Raw genomic sequence first — 11,621 nt, 5'->3', positions numbered from 1 at the left:
GATCCTTCCGCCTCAGCCTTCCGAGCAGCCGGAACTACAGGCGCGCGCTACCACGCCCTGCTGATTTTTTGATTTATTGTAGAGACGAGGTCTCGCCAAGTTGCCAGACGGGTCTCAAATCCACGGGCTCAGGTAATCCACTCACCTCGGCCTCGCAAAGCGCTGAGATTACAGGCTGAGCCACGGAGCCCAACCTATTTTTTATTTTATTTTTTTTGACTTGGAGTCTCACTCCGCCGCCCAGACTGGAGTGCAGTGGCCGCTCCCGGCCACCGCAGCCTCGACCTGCCGGGCTCCGGCGATCCTTCCGCCTCAGCCTTCCGAGTAGCCGGAACTACAGGCACACGCCACCACACCCGGCTAATTTTTTTGATTTATTGTAGAGACGAGGTCTCGCCAAGTTGCCCGGGCGGGTCCCGAACCCAGAGGCTCAGGCAATTCTCTTGCCTTGGCCTCCCAAAGTGCTGGGATTACAGACTGAGCCACCAAGCCCGGCCTCTTTTATTTTTTTGAGTTGGGATTCTCACCCTGTCGCCCAGGCTAGAGTACAGTGGCAAGCTCACAGCCACTGCTGCCTCAACCTGCTGGGCTCAGGAGATCCTTCCGCCACAGCCTTCCAAGTAACTGGAACTACAGGTACATGCCACCACGTCCGGCTAATTTTTTGATTTATTGTAGAGATGAGGTCTTGCCAAGTTGCCCAGGCTGGTCTCCAAACCACAGGCTCAGGCAATCCTCACACCTCGGTCTCCCAAAGTGCTGGGATTATAGGTGTGAGCCAGCGAGCCTGGCCGAACTGCTATTTTAAATAATAAAAAAATTGACCAGGCACGGTGGTTGACATCTGTAATTTCAGTACTCTGGGAGGATCACCTGGGCAACATAATAAGACCTCCTCTCTACAAAAAAAAAAAAAAAAAACATTAGCTGGGCATGGTGACATGTGACTATAGTCCTAACTACTTGGGAGGCTGAGACAGAAGTAATTGCCTGAGCAATTTATTTTTGTTTTTGCACACTTTTAAAATGGCTGTAGTGAGCCATGATCGTGCCACTGCACTCCAGCCTGAGTGACAGAGTGAAACTCCAATCTAAAATAACAATAATAATGATAATGATAATAAATTATGGCCCACCCCAGTGGGACATCCCTGTAATTCCAGTACTCTGGGAAGCAAGGCAGGAGGATAGCTTGTAGCCAGAAGCTCAAGAGCAGCATAGGAAATAACATAGCAAGACTCCCATATCTACAAAAAAATCAAAAAAATAGCCAGGCATGATGGCGCATGCCTATAGTCCCTCAGGAAGCTGAGGTTAGAAGGATTGCTTGAGCCCAGGAGGTTGAGACTGTGATGAGCCCTGGTTGTGCTACTGCCTAGATAACAGAGTGAGACCTTAACTCAAAAATAAATTAATATAAAATAATAAAAATTTATGACATGGCCAGGCTTGGTGGCTCAGCCTGTAATCCCAGACTTTGGGAGGCTGAGACGAGTGGCTTGTCTGAGTCTGCAGATTCAAGACCAGCTCGGACAACTTGGCGGGACCTCATCTCTACAATAACAAAAAATATTAGCCAGGGGTAGTAGCACACACCTGTAGTTCCCGCTACTTGTAAGTCTGAGGCGGCTGTGAGTGTGCCACTGCACTCCAGCCTGGGCGACAGAGTGAGACTCCAATTCAAAACAACAACAACAACAACATAAATTATGACATAACTCTATTGAGAGAAAGGATGAAAAGAGAAGTCTGGACTCACCTACCATAAGAAGTCAGAAGGTAAGGGTTAAAACTGGTGAATTCTCTAATGTAGCAGTTCTCAAATTTTTTGGCTTATACTCAAAAATTATTGAGGACCTCAAAAAGTTTTTATTATGTGATTTACATCTACTGATACCATATTAGAAAGTAAAACTTACAAATGCTTTAAAATGTAATAATTACTTTAATACAGCAATAATAAACTCACTATATACTAATATAAGTAACATTATTAATATATTTTTTAAAAACATAATGAGAAAAGTGGCACTCTAATACATTTTCGCAGATTTCTTTAATGTCTAGCCTAATAGAAGAAAGCTGAATTCTGACATCTGTTTCCTGTATGCAATCTATTATGATACATTGTTTGAGTTAAATTATAAGAAAATCCAGGTTCTCACAAATATGTAATTGGAAAAAAAAAAAGCATTTTTAATAACTTTTCAGGTAAGTGTGGTATCATTCCTCTCTGATACTACCCCAAAACTTGACAATAGTTTTATAAAGGTCAAATTGCAATGTGGAATTTGAAACTGTAAAACTGAAACTTCATGCCATGTCTGTAAAAATCTATTGCTTTATCTTGCACTTTATGTAGCTCTTTTACCAATGCTTTGATTTTGTAATATCATGCCTTGGTCATCTGAAAAATATTGACTCACTGAATTATGCACATCTTCCAAACACTGACACATTTAATTATACAACAGTTAAAAAAAAAAGCCATCTTTATTAATTACACCACCAACCTCATCAGAAAAGTCCTGAGAAGCTGCCAAACTCATAGTGGCAGATATGTTTTCCAAAATTCTAATTTTTGTTTGAAAGCCTAAATCTTAGTCTTGGCAATAAATTCTGTCAGTTATTTTCCTTGAAGTGACAGACTCATTTCTTTTATTTTTGAAGAAATATGTACAAATAACCAAGTTCACATAACTATTGTCTGCCATTCTTTCAGTAAAAATAGTGTTTCATGAAAAAGCAACTAGTTTGCTAATTCAGCTCACAACTAAATCTAACAAGTTCTTTTCTCAAGCCAAGCATGATACTTTGGTATACAGAAGTACCTTATAATATCCTTTCCATTCTGTCACGTGGAATATTAAAAAGACATGTGATCAAAGTTCAAGATTAATAAAATTAACAAATTTTACTCCATAAAGGACATTCTTAAGTGACACAGCTTTTTTCTTTTTTAACTGTAAATGTGTACAAATAAGGACTATAATGATTATTAGTGCAGTTCTACCACTATCTGGATTCATGTTTGGGGCCAACAGTTTTACACACCACTGTTTTTTGCACCATCAGTACAAATGTCAACTGATGTTGACATTAGTGGCACAGCAAATAAGAACTTAGTATTATTATGAAATAGTTTCAACCCCGCAGATTTCCCGAAACACTTAAAGACCCCCTTTCAAGAGTCCACAGACCACAATTTGAGAACCACTGCTCTGGATGTACACAGAAAATAATAAGAGGAGATATATCTTCAGGGAAAAGATTTGGATAGCAGGAAGACAAGAATGGCAAAGAACCTTATTTTTCCCTGTATATCCTTTGTACCTTGGAAATTTGGTAAACTTTATATGTACTACTTTTCCATAAAAATAATTAAAAAAAAAATAAGACATGCAACGTGGGCTCAGTAGCTCATGCCTGTAAATCCCAGCACTTTGGGACGCCAGCCTGGGCAACATGGCAAGACCTCATCTTTTCAGTAAATCAAAAAATTAGCCAGCATGGTGGCATGCCACTGCACTCCAACTTGGGCAACAGAGTGAGACTCTTGACTCAAAAAAACAAAAACAAAAATATGACATGCAAATGGCCATGAAAAGTAAACAGAACTACAAGTAGAAATATAAGTATGCTACTCAGAAATATAAAAGCATACTACAAAAATAATTTTTAAAAATTAAAATGTTCCTGTTAGGCAGTGGAACTAGAGATTAGAAGAGTACACAGAAAACCACTGTTTTTCTTTATAAGCCTTTTAAAAATAACTTTTAAAAACATGTAGATATTAATTGGTTCAAAAATAAAACTCAAAATATTGCTTGGAAAAACACTTATTGTTAGTTAGGCTTAAAAAATAAATAAAGAAAATATTCACACATTGGTGAGAGAATGGCTATGAAATATACCAAGATGTAATGGTAACTGCCTGAGATAATATGCTGGTGAGTTTCCATTATATATAAAAATTCTGTATCATAATTTTGAAAATTCATTTATAAAGCAATGAATTCTTTCAGACCAAAAAGTCTGAAGACTTAGTTTAAAACCGGTTGAGTGAAAACCTTACTTTTTTTACAGTTAAGTGGTTAAACACACATACACAAAGATTATTTTTATGGTCTTTTTCCCTTTATTTCATATGATCCCAATTAAGACAATATCAGAACATAGCTCATTTATTTGAAAAGGAGAACAGAAGAATTAAATAGTTGCTTTATGATAATTATAAACTGCTGCAACTTATGTGATTATTTCATAAACAAAACCTTCAGAGCAATATAAACCGACTACCAAAAACCTAATTTAAATTTAGTTTCTTAGAGGAAGTCCTGATCCAGGAAAGAAGAGATTATTTCCATATATAAATAGATAACGCAAAAGCAAACTGGAATCCCCACTAAAAGGAACCAGGGATCCTTAGAGAATGGTTGATTCCAGGACTGAGACAGGAAAGCTATAAGACAAGCTTGGAACACCTTGCTATGCCAGAAAGAAAAAAAAATACTCAAAAACTGATGAGGATATGTCAAAAAGACAAAGAAGCCAGGGTGGAGAGGCTCCTAATGGACAAATCTAGGACAATTTGCACATCAAAATAAATAAAACCAATAATGGCTGTAACCCATTGAATTAAACAGGGAGTACATGAGTCCATAATAATAATAGATAAAAGGATGCTTCTTCCTGTAGGTGAAAGGAACAGAAAGGCTGTAGGTGAAGGAGAGAGAAGAGTCAGAAAATAACCATTTTGCAACCATCAGAGTAAAAATCAGTACAGGCAAGGATCATCAACGAATGCACACAGGGATGGTGGGGGCAGGTGGTGATGAGGAACAGGAAGATCTGATGAGGAACAGGAAGATCTGATAAGAAGCAGAGTATCTGCACTATCTCAAAGTTAACCCCACAGACTGCTTATTAGGTACAAGTGGAAAAATAATAATGGTACAGCGGAGAAACCAAACAATACCATGACCAGCAATGAAAACTGACATCACCACTGAGGGGCAGACCGACAACATGTATCTCCATATCACACCCTGAGAAGAATACAAGACCTCTGGCTAGGGAAGCATAATCTGAATCTAATTATGAGAGAAATCTAAATTGAGGAATATTCTATTAAATATATGGCTTGCAGTCTTCAGAATGTTAATGCAAGGAAAGATAAAGAAAGGCTAAGTCAATGTTCCACATTCAAGAAGACTAAAGAGACACACTATATGCAATTTGTGACCCTGGACTATAAAGGAACAAATACTATTATTGGAACAAATTGACAAAACTAGAAAATGAGTTGTAGATTAAAGTATATAGTATAGTCAATGCTAAATTTTCTGAATTTGGAAACTATGCTGTGATAATGCAAAAGAATACAATATACAGTGAATATTAGAGACCAATGGCATAATGTATGCAACTGACTGTCAAAGGTTCCAGAAAGAGAAAATGAGAAAGCAAATGTGACAAAATGTTAAAAAGTTGTGAATTTGAATAGCAAATATTCAGGAGTCCTCAGTACTTTTTTAAAAAACCTTTCTGGGCCGGGTGCAGTGGCTCAAGCCTATAGTCTCAGCACTTTTGGGAGGCCGAGGTGAGAGGATTGCCTGAGCCCACGAGTTCAAAACCAGCCTGGGCAACTTGGCGAGCCCTCATCTCTACAATAAATTAAATATTTAGCCAGGCATGGTGGCGCATGCCTGTAGTTCCAGCTACTTGGAAGGCTGAGGTGGAAGGATCACCTGACACCAGTAAGTTGAGGCTGCAGTGGTCAGGCGTGCCACTGCACTCCAGCCTGGGCAACAGAGTGAGACTCCAACTCAAAAAAAGAAAAATATTATTAAAATATCCAACCATGTAGTGGTAAACTAAGATGGCCAATTCTATACGCTCAGTAAAACACAGAAATCTCTGATTTTCATGTTTGCACAACCCACATTGAGGCACTCTCCCTTCCTTCAGCAAGCCAGAAGCCCCTCAAAGGCAGGTCTTAAGATGTTCCTCTTTGTCGTAACTCACGCACTGACACAATATATGAAACAGAGCACTCCTATCTGTTGAATAAATGAAGATTTAGAAATAAAAACAAAATACTGCATTTTATCAAAATTGAGAGGAAAAGCAAAGGAAGGACACCTAAGAATAGTACTTTTACAAATTATTTTAAAGTATCTTAAATATAAACAAACATCTTCAAAAAGCTATTTTAAATATAAACATTTTTATATGTCATAAAAGCAGATAATATTAGTACCCATGTAGCCATCACCCAAACCCAACAATTATCAAGATTGTGCCTCACTTGCTTCATCTACCTCATCTTCCCCCGACCACTGTTTTTTGCTTTTTTGAGTTGAAGTCTTTTTTTTGAGTTGGAGTCTCACTCTGTCGCCCAGACTAGAGTGCAGTGGCCGCTCCCGGCCACCGCAGGCTCAACCTGCTGGGTTCTGGTGATCCTTTCGCCTCAGCCTTCCAAGTAGCTGGAACTAGAGGCATGTGCTACCACACCCGGCTAATTTTTTTGATTTATTGTAGAGATGAGGTCTCGCCAAGTTGCCCAGGTGGGTCTCGAACCCACGGGTTCAGGCAATCCACTCACCTCAGCCTCCCAAGGCACGGGATTACAGGCTGAGCCACCGAGCTCGGCTTTTTTTTTTTTTTTAAAGAGTCAGAGTCTTACTTTGTCACCCAGGTTGGAGTGCAGTGGCATGCTCTCAGCCTCAGCCTTCCAAGTAGCTGGAACCACAGACGCAAGCCACCACGCCCAACTAATTTTTTGATTTATTGTAGAGAGGAGGTCTCACCAAGTTGCCCAGGTTGGTCTCAATCCCCTGGGCTTAGGCAATTCTCTTGGCTCCGCCTCCGAAAATACTGGGATTACAGGCATGAGCCACTGTGTCTGGCTCCGATCTCCTTTTTGCACTAACATATTTTTAAATAAATACCAAACATTTACTACCTTTACCTTCATTCTCCGGTCTCCATCTCTTAAAAATATGGGCATTTCAGGTCAGGCATGGTGACTCATGCTCTGAATCCCAGCACTTTGGGAACCCTGGTGTTCAAGACCAGCCTGGGCAACATAACAAGACCGTGCCTCTACAAAAAAAAATCAAAATATTAGCAGGCTATGGTGGCGCATGCCTGATAGTCCCAGCTTCTTGGCAGGATCAACCACATTCAGATTTCTCCCAGTGTTTCAAAAATTACTTTCTACAATTGGTTTGAGTCAGGATTTAAACATATTATATTTGATTGCTACACATAAAATAACTTTAATCTGTTTATATCATCTATCAGCAATTACGAAGTCTAACAGACAAACCACATAATTTCCATTTAGAGATAGTCCAGAAACAAAACCAATCTAATGCATTTGCTGTTCCTGCTATCTGTAGCACTCTTCCTCCAAATTGTCACTATTGCTGATTCTTTGTAGTGACTGAAATCACAAATCATCCATCACCTCTAAAAAGAGGCTCTCCCTAACCACTCAATCCATAGAAGAGCCCTACTTCCATTAATGTTCTATTATACAGTCCTGTTTTCTTCACTGCACTTACCACTATCTGAAACTAGTTTATTATGTTTCCCCCAAAAGAATGTCCGCTCCATGAAGGGAGCATGCCTTCTTCACTGAAGACCAATGATAGTGCCTAGAACATGAGACATTCAATAAATTTATTGAGTCTCTAAATAATAATGGAGTACCTCTACTTAAAAAGCTCAACTAAGTACTTATTTTTAAAACATTTGTAATTCGGCAGGGCGCAGTGGCTCATGCCTATAATCCTAGCACTTTGGGAGGCGAGTGAAAGGACTGCCTGAGCCCACGGGTTCTAGACCTGCCGGGGCAACTTGGTGAGACCTCATCTCTACAATAAATCAAGAAAAATTAGCCAGGTGTGGTGGCACATGCCTGTAGTTCCAGCTACTTGGAAGGCTGAGATGGAAGACTCGGCTGAGCCCAGCAGGTCGAGTCTTCGGTGGCTGTGAGTATGTCACTGCCCTCCAGTCTGGGTGACAGAGTGAGGCTCCAACTCAAAAAAAAAAATTGTTAATTCATTCTTCATGTAATGGCACAAATTGAGTACCTGTAGAAACCTGGGTCAGCTGTTACCAAAAGTCTACGAAATATAGGAAAGAAGAGGCATAAGACATTCAAGTAATTATGGACTTTTACTAAACAATAATTACAGGTTTCTGAAAGAAAAACAAATTATCCAGGATGATCTTTAAACATTACCAGGATTAATAAAAAGTTTCATTTTTAGCCGGGCTCAGTGGCTCAGTCTGTAATCCCGCGCCTTTGGGAGGCTGAGGTGAGTGGATTGCCTGAGCCCGCAGGTTCGAGACCCACCTGGGCAGCGAGACCTCATCTCTACAACAAATCAAAAATGAGCTGGGCGTGGTAGCGCGTGCCTGTAATTCCGGCTACTTGGAAGGCTGAGGCGGAAGGATCACCGGAGCCCAGCAGGTCGAGGCTGCGGTGGCCGGGAGCAGCTACTGCACTCCAGTCTGGGCGACAGAGTGAGACTCCAACTCAAAAAAAAAAAAAAAAATAGTTTCATTTTTAGCACCATCTCAGAGCTATTACAACTTGAATAATATCTACCATGGGACAGTAGTATCACCTGGAACAACAAAAACAGCTTTATCATAGGTGTTATACATGTATATATCATAAAGGAATTTATACTCTCAGTATAGCATTTCTTTCTGGGGATTTGATTATGATGAAAACTAAAAACCTAGCTAAAAATGTAAACCCTTAAATTTGGGACCCAGAGAAAACCAGAGTTATCAGTCCCACACTTCTCATTTAAACAGAGAGATCTGAAGCTCAGGAAGGGTTAACCGTAAACTCACAGATCTAAGGTAGCAAGCAAAGCTAGACCTAAAACCCAGATCGCCTGTCTCTAGCCCTATACTCTTTCATAAGATGTCACCATAAAATGTTAATGTCAAGCTATAGTACATTTTAATTACTGTCATTTTAGGACTTTTTTTGTCACCTTTTTTTCCTGTTGAAGTCTTAGCCCATGGGGGGAACAAAGTCAAAAACGAGGCACGTACAATTATGCCTTAAGTAAAGTATGATGCTGAAACTCCTCTTTTACAACATCAACAAAAAAAATCTAAAATCTAAATGGTTTGATTTAGCTGATCTGTTATTTCATATTTTTTATTTAAAGTAAAATAACTATTTAGGAGTATCTGTTAAATTACTATTCCTTAGCTTTATATAAGTAAATTGCTGCTTCTTAATGTAATCAGCATAACTATCTCTCAATTATCTATAGAAACAGAATACCAAAATGAAATTTGTTAAGGTGCAACCTCTGCTGTAATGTATTTTTCATGAAAATGAAGTTAGTTGTATTATACCTTTCTTCAAAAACCAACTCTATTTCTAATGAAATAACAAAAAAAGCAAGTGGCCAACAGACGCCAAACAAAAGGAAAAAAGTGACAGAAGGATCCACAAGCACAATATAGCACCCCATGATAAAGAAGAACAGACTCTACTCTTCCTAGTCTTTCCTACAATATTATTTAGACCAATTTATGAACACCCTCACCAATTCTTAAAATACTGTGACTTTTAGGTGCCAAATGGCCAAGAGAGGGATGATAAATTCATTTGTCCAAGGTTAAATGACAAGAGTGCCAAAAGTGAAATAATTTAGGGTTTTAAGAAAACAATTTAAGATTTTTTTCAGAATAAAAGGTCTTAGCCTATCTGTTTTATCTCATAAATTTAACCAAAGACTACTGCTTAATATGAAAAACAACAGGATTTATATTGACATAAAAAATTTTACTAAGATACATATAATAACAAACCATCAAAATGTAGATCTTCATCCTACCAAAGTAAAACCAGTTTATAGAACTTCTATGTACGATAATCTCAAAATCATATTCCAGCATTTGCAAGCAATGACACACACACACACACACACACACACACACACACACGGGAAAGGAAATGGAACCTTGGCTTATCTTTTTCCCAGTTTGTTCTTTTCGGTTGAAGAGATGCCTATAACAAGAAATTTAAGGATAAAATGCCAGATGAAATAAAGTTCGGATTTAGGAGCAAAAGCTAAAAGAACTCTTATAAAATGAAGTCTGTCAGTTGGTATTTTACCATTCAAGAGAGTTCTAAATTCATACTGCACATAAATCAAGAAACAGGAAAGCTTACAACAATACAATAGAGTCACCCCACATTACAAATATGAGCACATTAAATTAATACCCTATACTTCCTGGTATTTTTTGAACGCTAAAACTTACACTTGCGTTAAGAAATATCTGTAAAGGTCTACCATAACCTATTTGAGAACTACCGTGACAGATTCTCTATTTCTGCAGTGCAGAAGAGATATTTTCACTCCGGCACTGACTCTGATAGATTATCTAGGGACAATAATAAAAATATCAACCTTCTGTTTTAATGACCGACAAGCCAACTCCATACAAAATCTGTCTGCTGTTCCGCGGACTGCGTTTCCTTGATCACAGGAGGAGGCAACTCCCCAACCGTCAGGCCCTCCAACTCCCCGGGTCCGGGTTACCTTCACCGCTCCATTGTCAAATCGCACTCCCACGCCTCCGTCCTCAGCCCCCCATCCTGAGACTCCAGAGTGAGTCGAGAAACGGAAAGAAACGCCCTCACCTACACCCCCTCTCTGAAGGCTGTGGGCGTGTCGGTGAACGAAGGTTTAGGCCCAAACACACTAAACCCTCCGCGGAGACCCAGACCCGAAGTCACTACCGAGCCAGCGATCACCGGCCGGCGACCGACCCCAGCCTTCCGCGGCCGCAGCCCTTCCTCTTTCTCCCCTACAGGCCGGCCCCTCCCCCGTTGCGCGCACGCGCGGCCTCCAATGGATCCCCTCCCCCCTGTTCCCCTCACCTTAATCATTAGCCACTCTCTTCCCAAGGACCGGGAGTCACCGACCCAGGAGGGAAGACAGGAAATTTAAGGCGTGCAGGGTATGCATCGAGAGCCGTTGATCTGCGTCTCAGATCTCGGCCTAACAGGCCCCTAAAGTCAAGAAAGGCGTCTGTCACCGCCACCAAAACTGAACGTGCGGCAGCGTCTAGACTCGCCCCGCTAACCTGGCTCGGGCTCGGAATGCCTAATTCGGTCCCACAGGAACTCCTTCTCTGAAGCTGCGGGCGATTCTAGGCTGCGCAGACCCAACACCTCCCCACAGCCGCCGCCACTCCTGCTGCTGCCGCCGCCGCCGCCGCCGCCTAACCAATCCCTCCCCTACTGAGCGAGCACGACACTTGGGGGCCTTTACGACAGTCCGGAAAGCGAGGACGCTATCGCCTTCACGACTCCATTTACATCTGTTTTTTTTCTGCGCTTGCTCCGATTCCTGCCTGTTTCTCGCCGTCCCACCCCCTCTTTCCCGGCCCTCCCCCTTTGTATTCGTTTTATCTGTGTGTTGGGGAAACGGAACGGTGTCTCAGAGCTCATTATCTAATATTCTCTGGTGATTATCCGTTCAATATTTAAGCAAAATCTTGACTATGTCTTGGTAAGTTTTTTCATAGCCAAAGATTACAACTAACTACAAAATTACTGACGATAC

At 40.6% G+C, this 11,621-nt stretch overlaps 1 protein-coding gene across 4 annotated transcripts in view; it reads right to left on the bottom strand.

Annotated features, from left to right (window-relative positions):
- The window catches only part of RNF111 (ring finger protein 111), a 107,646-nt gene extending 96,332 nt beyond the window's left edge, over positions 1–11,314 (bottom strand). The window contains exon 1 of one of the 4 annotated variants that reach the window (XM_021714150.1): positions 10,934–11,314. The gene's annotated coding sequence lies outside the window, so the exon portion shown is untranslated. Of the gene's footprint in view, positions 1–10,592; positions 10,858–10,933 lie in introns of those variants that run through there. The other 3 variants (XM_021714148.1, XM_008061476.2, XM_021714147.1) reach the window with 3 other exon arrangements.
- Between the last annotated feature and the right edge of the window lie 307 nt (positions 11,315–11,621).

The sequence above is a fragment of the Carlito syrichta genome, unplaced genomic scaffold (genome assembly GCF_000164805.1).
Source record: "Carlito syrichta isolate Samal-C Ts95f unplaced genomic scaffold, Tarsius_syrichta-2.0.1 Scaffold305279, whole genome shotgun sequence".
Classification (NCBI taxonomy): Eukaryota; Metazoa; Chordata; class Mammalia; order Primates; family Tarsiidae; genus Carlito; species Carlito syrichta.
The sequence above is the reverse complement of the archived record's forward strand: the minus strand, read 5'-3'. Positions and strand labels throughout refer to the sequence as shown.